The sequence below is a fragment of the Medicago truncatula genome, chromosome 5, assembly GCF_003473485.1.
Source record: "Medicago truncatula cultivar Jemalong A17 chromosome 5, MtrunA17r5.0-ANR, whole genome shotgun sequence".
Classification (NCBI taxonomy): domain Eukaryota; kingdom Viridiplantae; phylum Streptophyta; class Magnoliopsida; order Fabales; family Fabaceae; genus Medicago; species Medicago truncatula.
Window position 1 is genome coordinate 20,637,823 of NC_053046.1, and position 13,248 is coordinate 20,651,070.

The following is a 13,248-nucleotide window of genomic DNA, read 5'->3' on the forward strand; positions in this document are numbered from 1 at the left end:
CACATGAACATCTAGCACAACTTCACCAATACAAATAACAACTTCATAAAATAAAATACCCATGGTATAATTCAACAACAACAACATATCTAATTCAACAACACTTCATTTAGACATGAATTCAACCATAATTCAACAACACAATATCCCAATCCAACAATTTGAGCAAAACTCATCAGTACCCATTTTCACCAAACCAACAACAACAACTTATTTCACAACAACAAATTATGAATCATGCATACCCAAGCCATGAATTAACATCAACAACATGACTTAACAACAACAACATCAATTGATCATGCAACTTATCACAATTCATCAACAACAAAGCATAATTCACCAATTGAGCATATTATCAACACATACCCATTTTTCATACTTTGAACATGTAATTCAATCAACAACAATTCAGTTATCCATAACTTCATACATCTAAACATGTCATCATAATTAGAGCACGAATTTCATCATTATGAACAATTAATCAATTCACTCAATTAAGCACTTTTCATACAAGTAATTGAAAATTGCAAATAAGTGATTATGATGAATTCTAACCCCCTTACCTTAGTTAGGTTAATTTCTCTAGCTTAGGCTTCAATTTTGCTCCTAGCTCTTCTCCCAACCCTTGATTCTTCAAGTTCTCTTCTCTCTAACCCTTTTCTCCTCTTGCTCCCACTTTCTCTCTATCCTCTAAAAAATATCTTATGAAATGAAAGTGTGAGGAAATTTCTCATAAGTGTAGGTTTTTAGACTAAGTCTCCTTATTTGGCCTAACCCTCCACTTAATGGACTTAACCCATTTCTATTCACATCTCAAATGTTTCTACACTCTAACCGGTAATTAACTAATAGCGGTCAAGTAACGGTAAAATGTCACTAACGGTCACTAAACGGTAAAATCTTAGTTTTACTTTAGTAACTTAGTAAAACAACTATTCTTACTAACCACTAAAAGTAACTCTCACCAAAACTTATAATTTTACCCGTTCTCACAAAATGACCAAAATACCCCTAAGTTCAAATGACTAAAATACCCTTCCAACACGGGAACTCATGAAAATGCACTCAATGATGATAATCACACATAAACACATATAACACATAATAAAAGTAATTAAAATAAATCTAGCTAAAAATCGGGCTGTTACACTTATTATTGTAGTTTTCTTTAGAGGTTATTAGTGTTATTGGTACAATATATAATAAGTTTGTTGTTGACATGCTGTGCATTTTGTTGTTGTGCGTTCATCGAGTTCGTAGTTTTTTTAACGAACGGGACGAGACCGTTTGGCGTCTTTCGACGAGTTTTAATACATTAAGTTTAAATTGCATAAACTTAAAGAAAAGAAAAAAATACAAATTCAAGTGCATTAAAAATAAAGGTTGTTCAACAAATCTGTTACATACATTCTTTATGACTCTTTTCTCTTGCATCGGTATTTCGAGTGTTTTAGAATTCTGTATATGCGATTTGCGACCCGTTTTCCCTATGGAAAACTATTATTTATACATAGGAAATAAGTTGAAAGAAACTAATCCCACGATCAGCACTCCTTCCATGTAGACAACCGCTTGTCTCCCACGTTCTCCCTTGAGGAAACCGCTTCTCTTTTGAAATTCGAATCTTCCTGCTCCAAAGGCAGTTGCTTGACATCGACAGCTTTGCTTCTTGCTCTGTATCTTGTCGAACCTCAAAGCTTTAAGACTTTTAACGCTAAGTCCAATATCTCGTCGAACTCCTTTGATTGAAGAAAAGACTTTGATTCCTGCAAGAATAAAAGTCAACTAAATATATTCGACTGAATATATTCCAAGGAGAGAGTTTGCATTTTTGAGAAATACTATTTGTAAACACATTTTCAATAACTGGTGTCACGTTAGCACCACTGGACCTCCTATTGATTGGGAAGGGTAAACTCCACAGTGGTTACTGAAATTGAGAACCAAGTTTTAGGGTCAGTTAACCTTTTCCTTATAAATTCAAGTGCATTTTCAATAACTGTGCTGCTTGTTTTCTTCATAGGTGTGTGCTCAACTGCTCATACTGATTGGAGAAATATAATTGTGTATCCCTCTGCCTTGTGAAATTGGCCTTAATTTGTTTTAGCCAAAAATTTGTCAAAGGGGGAGATTGCTAGGTATTTGTATTGGCTGCATTATTGCTAAAACAAATATCCATGTTTAGGATGTTGGATATCATGTTCCAACATGTTTCAGGCATCTCTATAAGATGTTAGATACGATGTTCCAACATCCTGGAACGGTTTAGTGTGCCTTCTTTCATGCCTGTTTGTACGCGCGCTTTATCTTTTTAAGGAAACCATTTTCCCGTATCTTACTGACCAAGCAACGCGCATATCTGTACAGAATCAGATGTATTTTTATTTCCAAAGGAGCAACAATATTTAAGGGAATAATTGGATATGTTTGGAAGTTCCGAAAGATGTTCCTACTTCTTAGGACTTTCCTTATTTGTTACTGATTCGTATTTTGTAGATTAGCTGGACGATCTACTTTGTTTTAAAGCCCAAACAGGTTAAATGCCCCATTTGCTTCAGTATATAAGGAAGACTTCAAGACCTAATTGAATATTCAAACCGTCATTTCTAAAAGTCTAGTTTTTAGGGTTTTGAGTTTTTGTGTGTCTACTCTTGTATCGTGTTGATGCAAGTTTAGTACTGTTTGTTTATTGTGAGTCTTGCTTGTATCTTCTTGATACATGTTAAAGACTGTTTGTTGAGTTGTAACTCGTTGTGCTACACCAAAGTTGTTAAGCAAGGTTGTAGTTGTTTGTTTGAAGGTAACTTCTTCTTTTGTGTGTTTAAATCTGATAATCATAGAAGCTGTGATTGATTGTAGGATAGTGAGATGAAATCTCAGATCTAGGAGTTCCTAGGTTGAAATCAATACGGGTAGGTCCTAGGTCTTGTGTTGTAAACGAGGAGTTTGCTGAGAACATTAGAATAAGGACTACACTAGTGGATTTCCTACCTGACTTGGTAGCCCTCAGAGTAGGTGTGTTTGTCACCGAACTAGGTCAACAAACTCACTATGTCTTTTACATTCTTGTCGTTTATTTTCCTGCATTTTATTTATTTATTTGCATGATGTTGAAACATTAATCGGAACAACTGCCTACTGTGTGTCCGACGTTGAAACATTACATAAAAAATCTTAAAACCAGTACGCTAGAGTTACAACTATAAATTGAGACCCTTGAACACATAATAATTCATTTAGAACATTGATGGTTAAAGACAAGGGTCAAGCATCAGAGCTTCAGAGCAAGATTCTTCCTTCTCTTGTTCTCTATATGATATGTTTTTCTATTGTTTTGTTTTGATGTTTGTTGTCTTGAGCAACCAAACCTCTTGATTAGGGTTTCAAGATGAACTCTTTCTTATTTGTTGGATATTATTAATAAAAAACTTCGTTCAATTTATGCTTTTATTGTGCTCGATTTATATTAGAATAAGCATGTTCTTTAATGCTTTTTCCAATTTGTTAACTACAATTGTAATCTTGAAGAATGATATGTAGGATAGAAGTAGGTCCCGAAAACCCAAAATTATATCAATTTCATTGGCTTTTCAAATTACCACTTCTTATAGAGGTTAGGAAGTTAAGGTTTGAATTCCTCCCATCATTGCTCTTTTCTTTGGACAACGTCGTATATAATCTAAACCTAGGTTAGTCCGGCAATAGTTGTTGTGAGAAACTTTGTATGAGTTTTACCATTGGATTCATTAAAGCATAAGTAGGCACCACATAAGCTATTTGTTTCTTAAAAAGATAATTCCAACAAAGACGAAGAGGATTCAAAGATTCCCTAATCTCCGTTAATAATTTGAATCACAAACTTAATCTTGCATTGGGCAGGGCAGTTCAACCATGCAATTCTATTCACTTTTATTTAAATTTCATTTTTAAAAGAAGTTTTTTTAATTACTAAGTTGAACAACAATCCCTGCGGAGAACGATAAACTTACTACCTTATTACTTATTACAATTTGGTGCACTTGTCAATTTCGTCCATCAAATTTTTGGCGCCGTTGCCGAGGATTGTTGATATTTCGACAAGGTAATTAGTGAAACTTATTTTAAAAATTATGATTAGGTCTAGGTAAGTTTGGGTAAGTTTTTCTTGTATTGTTTTTAAATTTTCAGTTTTTATCTTTTAGTTTAATTGGGTAGCATTTTTTTTAGTAATAATTGGGAGTTTGTTTAGTTTAATTATCTTTTTAGGATGTAAATCTTTTTAAATTTGGTTAAAATTTATTTTCCGTATTTCTTAGGTTAAATTTGTTTCCTTTTTCTTTTTTATTTTTGCTTCATATTTTTAGTTAAGTTATATTTTATTTCCATATCTTGTTTAAAAATAACAAAAATATTTTTCTGTTTTATTCTAGGCTAAAATCTATGTTAGATTTAAATCTTAATTTTATTAGTTATATTTTTATTCCTTATCTACATAAAAAATCGAAAATTTCTATGTTATTTCCTTTTGTGCTTTTTAGGTTAATTCTCTTCCGCAAGCTCTTGTTAAAAAAAAAATCCTTGCGAGTTATTATATGTGTGGTGCAGGTTCAGGCACTATGCTATTTGACTCCGACTTAGACAGAACTGAGAGAGAAATCTGGAAGCGTATTCGGGATGCAAAAGAAGCAGCAAACGTTCCACTACCAAGTTTAAGTGATTTCTCATCCGACGAAGAAGAGCAAATCATGGAATGAATGACACTATGAGACTATTGAAGACTTGGAAACCTTGATGAGGTGGATCAGGGGTTTCAACTAGCAAACCATGTCTTCTTTGACATCAAAAACTTAGTTCTCAGTGCTCCAAAAGTGAACCAATACTCTAGTACGAATGATGAAGACTGTAATATTCATTTGTCTGACTTCTTAGAAGCTTGCAGCACTATCAATTCAGATGAAGTCTTAGAGTCAAACAAACGACTTAGGTTGTTTGGATACTCTCTTAAGGTGCATGCCAATGATTGGTTGAATGCACTTCCAAGTGGAAGCATATCCGCTTGAGACCAGGTCAAAAGGGTGTTTCTCTGCCGCTTTTTCCCTACTTCCAAATACATGGTGAAAAGGCTGGAGATTTCCATTTTCAACAAGAAGATGGAGAAAACCTCTGATGCACGGGAGAGGTACAGGATGTTGTTTAAGGGGTTTACGGGACACAAATTCTATTAAATGGAGGTAACTCATATCTTTACTAATAGTCTTAAGACCCAAACTAGAATGCTTCTAGATACTTAGGCATGTGATTCAATGAAAAACAAAATAGTTGTCGAGATACGAGAACTTATTGACAACATGTCCTTGAACGAGTATAGATCTCAAGGTGGTGATAGAAATGTTGCTAAAAAGAAAGATGTGATGAAACTCGAGAGACATGATGCTTTACTTGAAACAGGAGCATGTCTCCTTGCGAGTCTGGGGTTATCCGAGGAGAAAGTGAAGTTTACGGGAGCTGTTACTAGGCAGTAACGATTTACTAGGCAGCAACGATATCCTTTTTCTAACAACTTTAATTCTAAATGGCCAAATCATTCAAATTTCTTTTCAGATGGAAACAATAGCTTCCAACCATCTCAAGCCACCAATTCACAACAGCCCAAGAAGAGTCTAGAGGAATCTCTTGACCAATACATGAAGTCTAATCAAAATCAAATTGAGTCTCTTTCGAAAAATCAAGAAGAAGCTAGAGGAACATTGAAGCTTCTATTAAGAATTTAGAGACTCAAATTGGGAAAATTTCTACACAGCGCACTTCTCTTGAAAATTCAAAAAGTGAAGAGCAAGATGGTGATGAGTAAGGCAAAGAAAGCTTACTGTAACGACTCGGTTTTTAGGATATTATTTATTTAATTAATTGTTTGATGTGTTTTAATTGTTGGGTTAATTGGATTTTTGTTAGAGATAGAGTATTTAAGGGTGTTTTGGTAATTTTTGAAGTGAATGGTATTTTAGTAATTTCGAAGTGGGAAAATATTTATTGAGACTAGTAGTAACTTGGTAAAAAGAGAGAATTAGAGTGAGTAGTGTTATTTTACTTGTATGAATGAGTGAGCCCAATATGTGTTAAGTGAACTAAGTTCAATTGATATGAGTATATAAGACTAAGAGTATTCATAACCCTAGGTTGTAAAATCATTTGTCAAGTTTGCAATCAGAGGCTAGAGAGAGAATAGGGAAAGGAAGAGAAGAAAGAAGAACTAAAGGGGAGAAAAGAAGGGAAGCTTAAGGGAATCAAAGTAGAGGGGGAGATTTAGAGAGGTATAGGTGTGAGAATTATTTATCTCTAGGAATGATTGTTCATAATGGGTATGTTGAAAGTGACTCGACATTGAAGGTTGGGAAGCTGTCAAATCGGAGCCCGATTTCTAAAATCGAAGTACGATTTTGGACCAGATTTGACACTTTCCTCATGTAAAAAATCGGAGTCTGATCTGGAAAAATCGGAGTACGATTTTTCGCTAATACAGAAAAAAAGATCATATTTTTTGGCCTGATTTTGTTCCTTTTTATAAGAGATGCTTTCCACTATAAATATAAACCTTGCATCAGATGAATATTGTGTAGAAACAAAACATTGTGTAGAAATCAGGGTTTAGAACAACAACCCATTTTTTACGGCTCTAACTATAACCTCTCAATAGTTTGATGAATTTCTAAAAGAGATCTGAAACAACAACCGATCTTAGTTTTATTGCAATTATTAGTTAGTGTGTAATAGTACTATACTAGTATAATTAGAGAATATTATAACCTCAAAAATGGTTTATTGAAGCAAATGGTATTGCAAAGCAAAGGATGATAGGGCTGCTTGGTGAGTAAGTGATATTATGATTCGTTAACACACACACACTCACATGCGTGTCTTACGCTTTCATGCCGGTCGAATGTCCCTCACCACGTGACTCCATATGTGTTCTGTAGCTTCAGCCTCACCCTTCTTTGTTCTTTCCCTCTTTCATCACAACCTTTATCTGCCATACTTCTTGTACTTTATTGCACCTCTAGATTCTGAAATAAGGGTCATTAATGTTACTTGATTTAGTTTTTTTTTGTGGTGGCCATGGTTTACATATCAAATCTTATGTATATTATGCATTGTCTAAATCAACTGAGCTAAGCTCATGATAACTCAGTTTATTATATATATTAGATTAGATTCAAACTTGAGGGTTACTTTTCATTTGAAAAAAATAATAATTTATCTTAATTATTTCCCTCAAAAACTATAGTTTGAGAGTTATTTTTGTAACTTTTATTATAAAATATTTGTTAACTTACACCACTTTTGTTAATTACGACCTACTTTTGTTAGGAACATGTTTATGTCTCAAATAGATAATTATAAACATTAAACAACTGTCCATTGCTTTTGTTATGAAGATATATCTAACCGATGCCTCTGGGACACGAGTTAAGGATACAAAAAAAAAATAAAATTATATAGTAATTATTACATTAAAAATTGTGTAATTAATTCATAAAAAGTCAAAATAGCTGTCTTTTTTTATAATAATTTACTCTTTCGATATGCTTAATCAGTCCCCAGAGGCATCGGTTAGCATGGCCCAAAATAAATACCAATAAAATCAAATATCTATAGTGATTCAACGGCTATGATTGATACGGTGTAAAAAAAGCTTTACAATTTTAACGCATGTTAATTTTTTTTTTTTAACAAATCAAAATGAAATATATTGCTTAAAAGAATATTAATTAAATTCATAAGTACTTTTTTTTGTTAATAAAAATTTATAAGTACATATATAGAAGATCGTGACTAATTGTATATGTAATTAGAGACTTTTATGTTGAAAGGATCTAATTAGAAACTTTATTATGATATCCCCGTGAGCTTAGATCTGTTGGTAGGGATATTGCATTTTATATGTAGGGGTCAGAGTTCGAACCTCGAACATTCCACTTCTCCGCAATTAAATTGTGTGAGCTCTAACCACTAGGCTATTTGAAAAAAAAAAAAAAAAAACTTCATTATGATGATAATATGAAGAAGAGTAGTGATATTTGAACATCCATTTGAGACAACTTTTGTGACAACTTCTTTTCTCTCTCTTTTCATTGGTCAAAAATAATGGAGAGAGAAAAAGAAAGAGAGAGAATAAGAGTATAATGTGAATATGAGAGAAAATGTTGTCATAAAATGAATGTATAAATATCAATTCTCTAAGAAGAAATATCAACTTGGTTTATATGTAGATATGTTGAGTTCGCATGTGGGGAAAAGCTGTTCGAAATAATGATATTTAATTAGCTTAGTAATGGCTTACAAAACTACATACACGTCTTAATTTGATCCTTGCTAATAAACTATAGGGGAGGCGTAGGGCGTGATAGTGCAAGTGTGACCGATTCTCGGAAAGTAAATGCTATGTTAGGGTCACTATGAGATAGATTTTGAAGTATTTTTTAAAGTAGAATATTGGAGCATTAAATGTTGAAATTTGGGGCTTAACTCATCCTTACAAAATTGGTTTGTAAAGTGAGGAGTGCCTTCTCTTTATAAACTCTTATCTATCCTATGTGGGACTTGAATTTTTTCCAATACACCCCCCTCACGCTCAGCACTCTTTGGGCTTGGTGCGTGAATAAGTTTAGGCGGCCCTTGAATTCGATAAGCTCTGATACCATGTTAAAATTTGGGGTCTAACTCATCCTTACAAAACCGGCTTGTAAAGTGAGGAGTGCCTCCTTTTTACAAACTCTTATCAAGAATCTTATCTATCTGATGTGGGACTTGAGTTTTTCCCAATAATAAATTTATATTTTAATTTTAATGAATATAAATTAACTAGTTTAGATAGAAACATTTTATTAAAAAAAAAATAGATTGAAAAGGTTAAATATATCAATTTTTATCACTTACTAATACAATATTTCTATAATAGTTTTTTAACTAACGTTCCTGAGACATTCTTTAACATTTTCTTAATAATGTAATATGCATTTAATCGCGTCGACCAAACACATCTAATTTTTTTTTTTAATATTCTATTATTCAACCATTTTGACCCAGCACCTCTAAAATGTTCCTCTAAAAAATATATAATTAAAGAATAAATTAAATCTTATTTCCTCGTCTCATTTTAATTGTCATTTCAACATTTTTCTTTATTGTCAAACTAATTGTCATTTATCCTAGTAAGCTTAACTCAGTTGGTATGGACAATACATAATATATGCAAGGTCCGGGGTTCAAACCCCGACTACCATAAAAAAAATTAATTGTCATTTTAAAATACCAATACAACATTTATTATCTTTTTCCACACTTATATTTCACTTAACTTGAAGATTATACTTTTTTTTTACGGTAAATGTTAACAAATTCCCTTAGGCACTCTTTAAGAATTTAAAATAGTAATATTTTATGGAAATATGTGCATTCAATACATTGAAAATTGAAATGTTTAACTTTTTAAATAAATACATTTAAAATTTCTTTTTTTAGAATCCTTAAAGGATGCCCTAAGAACACTTGTTAACAAGACACTTTTCTAAATTACAAAAACCACTTGCGCAAATAGGACATAAAGTTACATATATACCATATGACTGTTGATGCAGAGTGCAGAGAAGCTTGTGGGGGTAATTAATGCAAGCATATGGTGGTGTTTCATCTAAGTGAATTCCACTTGACCAATTGGAAATGAAACATGCAGATGCAGGAGTCAATGAATGTGGTGTGATGAGTAGGTATAGTATATATAGGCAGCACCCCCATTACAGGTAAACTGATGAGGTGCCTTATCAAAATCACGGCAGGTTTGTCTCCTGTTATTTGACCAACACAGTGAGAAAAAAAGAGTATTGGTTCCCATGTATAAGGGGGGTGCCACCTATCATATCTGACCCACACAAAGTGATGTCCTAATCACCCACTTTTCTTTGGGGGCATTTCAACTACCTTCGTTTCCATAGCTAATAATGTTAAAAACATAAATTGGAATAACGTGGATCACACACTTTAGACATGAATTTCAATGAAATATTAGGATTCTCATTAATTTCATCAAATAAAAGAGTGAATGTTAGAAAATATTAAAAATAGATTGTTGGTTTTTTTAGAGAAACATGCTTAATACATTTCATTAATAATCAAGAGTTTAATACATGATGGGATGTTATAATGAATACAGAAGCTAGCTTAGCTTCTGAAAGAGTCGTCTTAGCTAAGCTATGGGCAACTCCGTTTGCTTGTCTCCTAATGAACTTCACATCAGAGTTCATAAGATCAGTACCTAATAGGTGTATTTACTAATTAACACACTAAATCCTAATACATCAGATTGCGTTATGTAGATGTTATCTGCTTGGAATCCACCTCAAAATCCATGTTCACCAACTGTAAATCCCTCACCCATTCCATAGCCTGTAATAGACCGAGAGCTTCCTTGGTATCAACATCAATAATGGGAGAGAACCAGTCAGCCCGAGCTAGTACAAAAGCCCCATTCGCATCTTTGATGCAGATGCCTATACCCAATATGTCCGTACTCTCTGAAAAAGCGGCGTCGACATTGCATTTATACCTACCTTCAGACAGTTTTAACCATGCTTCAATTTGAGAAAGAGTGTTGTTTGTGGCATCCGCAACCTTAACCTCTTGGGCATTCATCTAGCTAGCTAAGAAAGTAGTAGCACTATCGCAAATGGTTTGACATGTATCAGAGACATCATTCCAAATCTTGTTATTTCTGTTTTCCCAAATCCTCCACATAAGCGTACGAAAGAGTGCATGATTTGTCTACTGTACTCATGCAAGAATCTCAGGTAGACTCGGAGCAATGTCACTAGGATTAGAAACCACAACTGCTATATCATTCCATAAACCCAAACGCTGCCAACATTGAGTGCTTTTAGGACAGTAAAACAAAGCGTGAATGTTGTCTTCTTGATCCGAGCAGAACGGACATTGAGTTGTGCAATTCACGCCCCGAGCAACTCTCCAGAGGAAATTCTTAATGCGAGGAGGAGCCTTGCCACGCCAAATCTGATTCCAGTTTCCATTGATTCCGTGATGATCCACAATTTGGTTTCTATCAATGATGTTTCTGTATGCACTGCGGACTGAGTAAGACATTGCTTTTCAAACTTCCACACCGGTCTGTCATGATGAACTGAAGGAAATAAATGAGTTATGTAGATCTGATGTGTTGAAATATGATAAAAAAGAATATAGACGTTCTTCGTATTCCATTCCTTCGAATTTGGATAAAAAAGGTCTGAGACTTTCATGGCTGCCATAACCGAATTCATGTTAGTGGGACGAGGGATGGAATAATTGTTATAGATCCACGAGGGATCCCACACCGAAATATTTGCGCCAATCCCTATACTCCATTAGAAGCCATTCCGAATAACATCTTTAACATTCCAAAGGCTTCTCCAGAAGAAACTCGGATTATGTCCAGGACTTGCTGCGAAATAATCACTATTTGGATAATATCTAGCTTTGAAGAGTCTAGTGATTAGAGAGTCAGGGTGAGTGAGAAGTTTCCACGCCTGCTTCCCTAACATTGCCATGTTAAAAGCTTTCAGCCCTTTAAATCCCATTCCTCCATAGCTTTTTGGGACCGTAAGCCATCCAATGCATGCCTCTCCTATTGTCATTACCATGTCCCCACCAAAAAGCGTTGAACATTTTTTCAATTTCCTTAATCAGAGAATTTGGTAACAAAAATGTGCTCATTAAATAAGATGGGATGGATTGCAGAACCGATTTTATCAAAACTTCTCTGCTTGCTTGCGATAGACACCGACTACTCCATGAATTGATTTTATTCCAAATATGATCCTTTATAAACTTGATTTTGTTCCAAATACGATCCTTTATAAACTTGAACAACTTCAACTTCTTCCATTCCACTACCAGCTTCACCATCATCTACCCGACTGCGCTTCAGTTGCTTCAAGCCATCCTCTTTTGTGCTTATTTTTATAGGCATTGACATATTCAAGCTTGGCATCCCCTGAAACTTAGGATTGGCTTGAGTTGCAGTAGAATTTGTAATGGGATGCTACATAAGCACATGTACAGCAGCACTCAATTCAGGGCTGGATGTTACCATAACCTGAATTGGATTTTTTTGTCTAGCTTCCATCACCAATCGAGCAATCCTAGCCTCATCTTCTTCCTCCTCGACACGAATAGCAGAAGGTTCACCTGTCTCAGTCAATTGCAATGAGGTTAGTACAGGTGTGGGGGGCGTAGGCCTCATGACTGGGTCATGATGAGATAAAACCGCAAGTGCACGGTTCTACCGAAGTAGTAAAAATAGAGTATCGTTCCGACATGGAGTTGTTCAATTTAATTAACTTTAGTTGATGATTAGAAGAGGTTAAGTTGCAAAGTTGGGGTTTTAAAACGGCTGAAAGAAAATATAATAATAAAAAGAGCCTTGGGATTATTGGTTCATCATAATGACAAATCCTTCACAAACCAAAACCTTAAACCTAGAAATTTATGTTAGACCTACTTTCTAAAGACAAGTTTCTCTTTAGCCTATCACATCTCCTTTCGTTCTCAGTGAGTGTGTTTCTTTAGCAACCACGTCTATTTTCATGGTTGATTGCTATTGAAATCCTTGAAGTTCGAAACTTTATTGTCTCAAGGTTTGCTAGACTATTTTCATGTTTCGCAATCATTGTCTATATTAACTTGTTCCAATATTAAAACTTCATCTTTCGATCCTTCGCTTAATATTTGTGATGAATCAATAACAACTATTAAACTTCATCTTTCGATCATTCGATTAATACTTGTTATTGATTATAAGAATGGTGAAATAGATTAGAAAGTAGGGTTACATAAAATTAGGGTTTAAAACTTGGTTTGATTAGGATAATGTCATTAGACTTATCCAACAATCACAAGATAAGAAGAGTCTACTCACTCATGTTCATCGTAGACATAGAAGTGAAGAAGAAGAAGAACGTAAAGTAAATAACAAAGAAATAAAGAAAGAACTTTTATTAAGAAAGACAATTGTCACTATTGAATTCCAAGAACAAAAGATTAATTGTTATGATAGCTAGCTACTCTATTTATAGTCTTATGTCGACTTAAAACCTAAGCAACTATTCACTAGAATGTTCCACAAGAAACCACAAGCTTTTAGGTCAAAATAGGCAGCTTGTCCATGAAGCAAAAGCAGCAAAAGTGGGTCTGGGAGGTGGCACAGCCGTGTGGCTG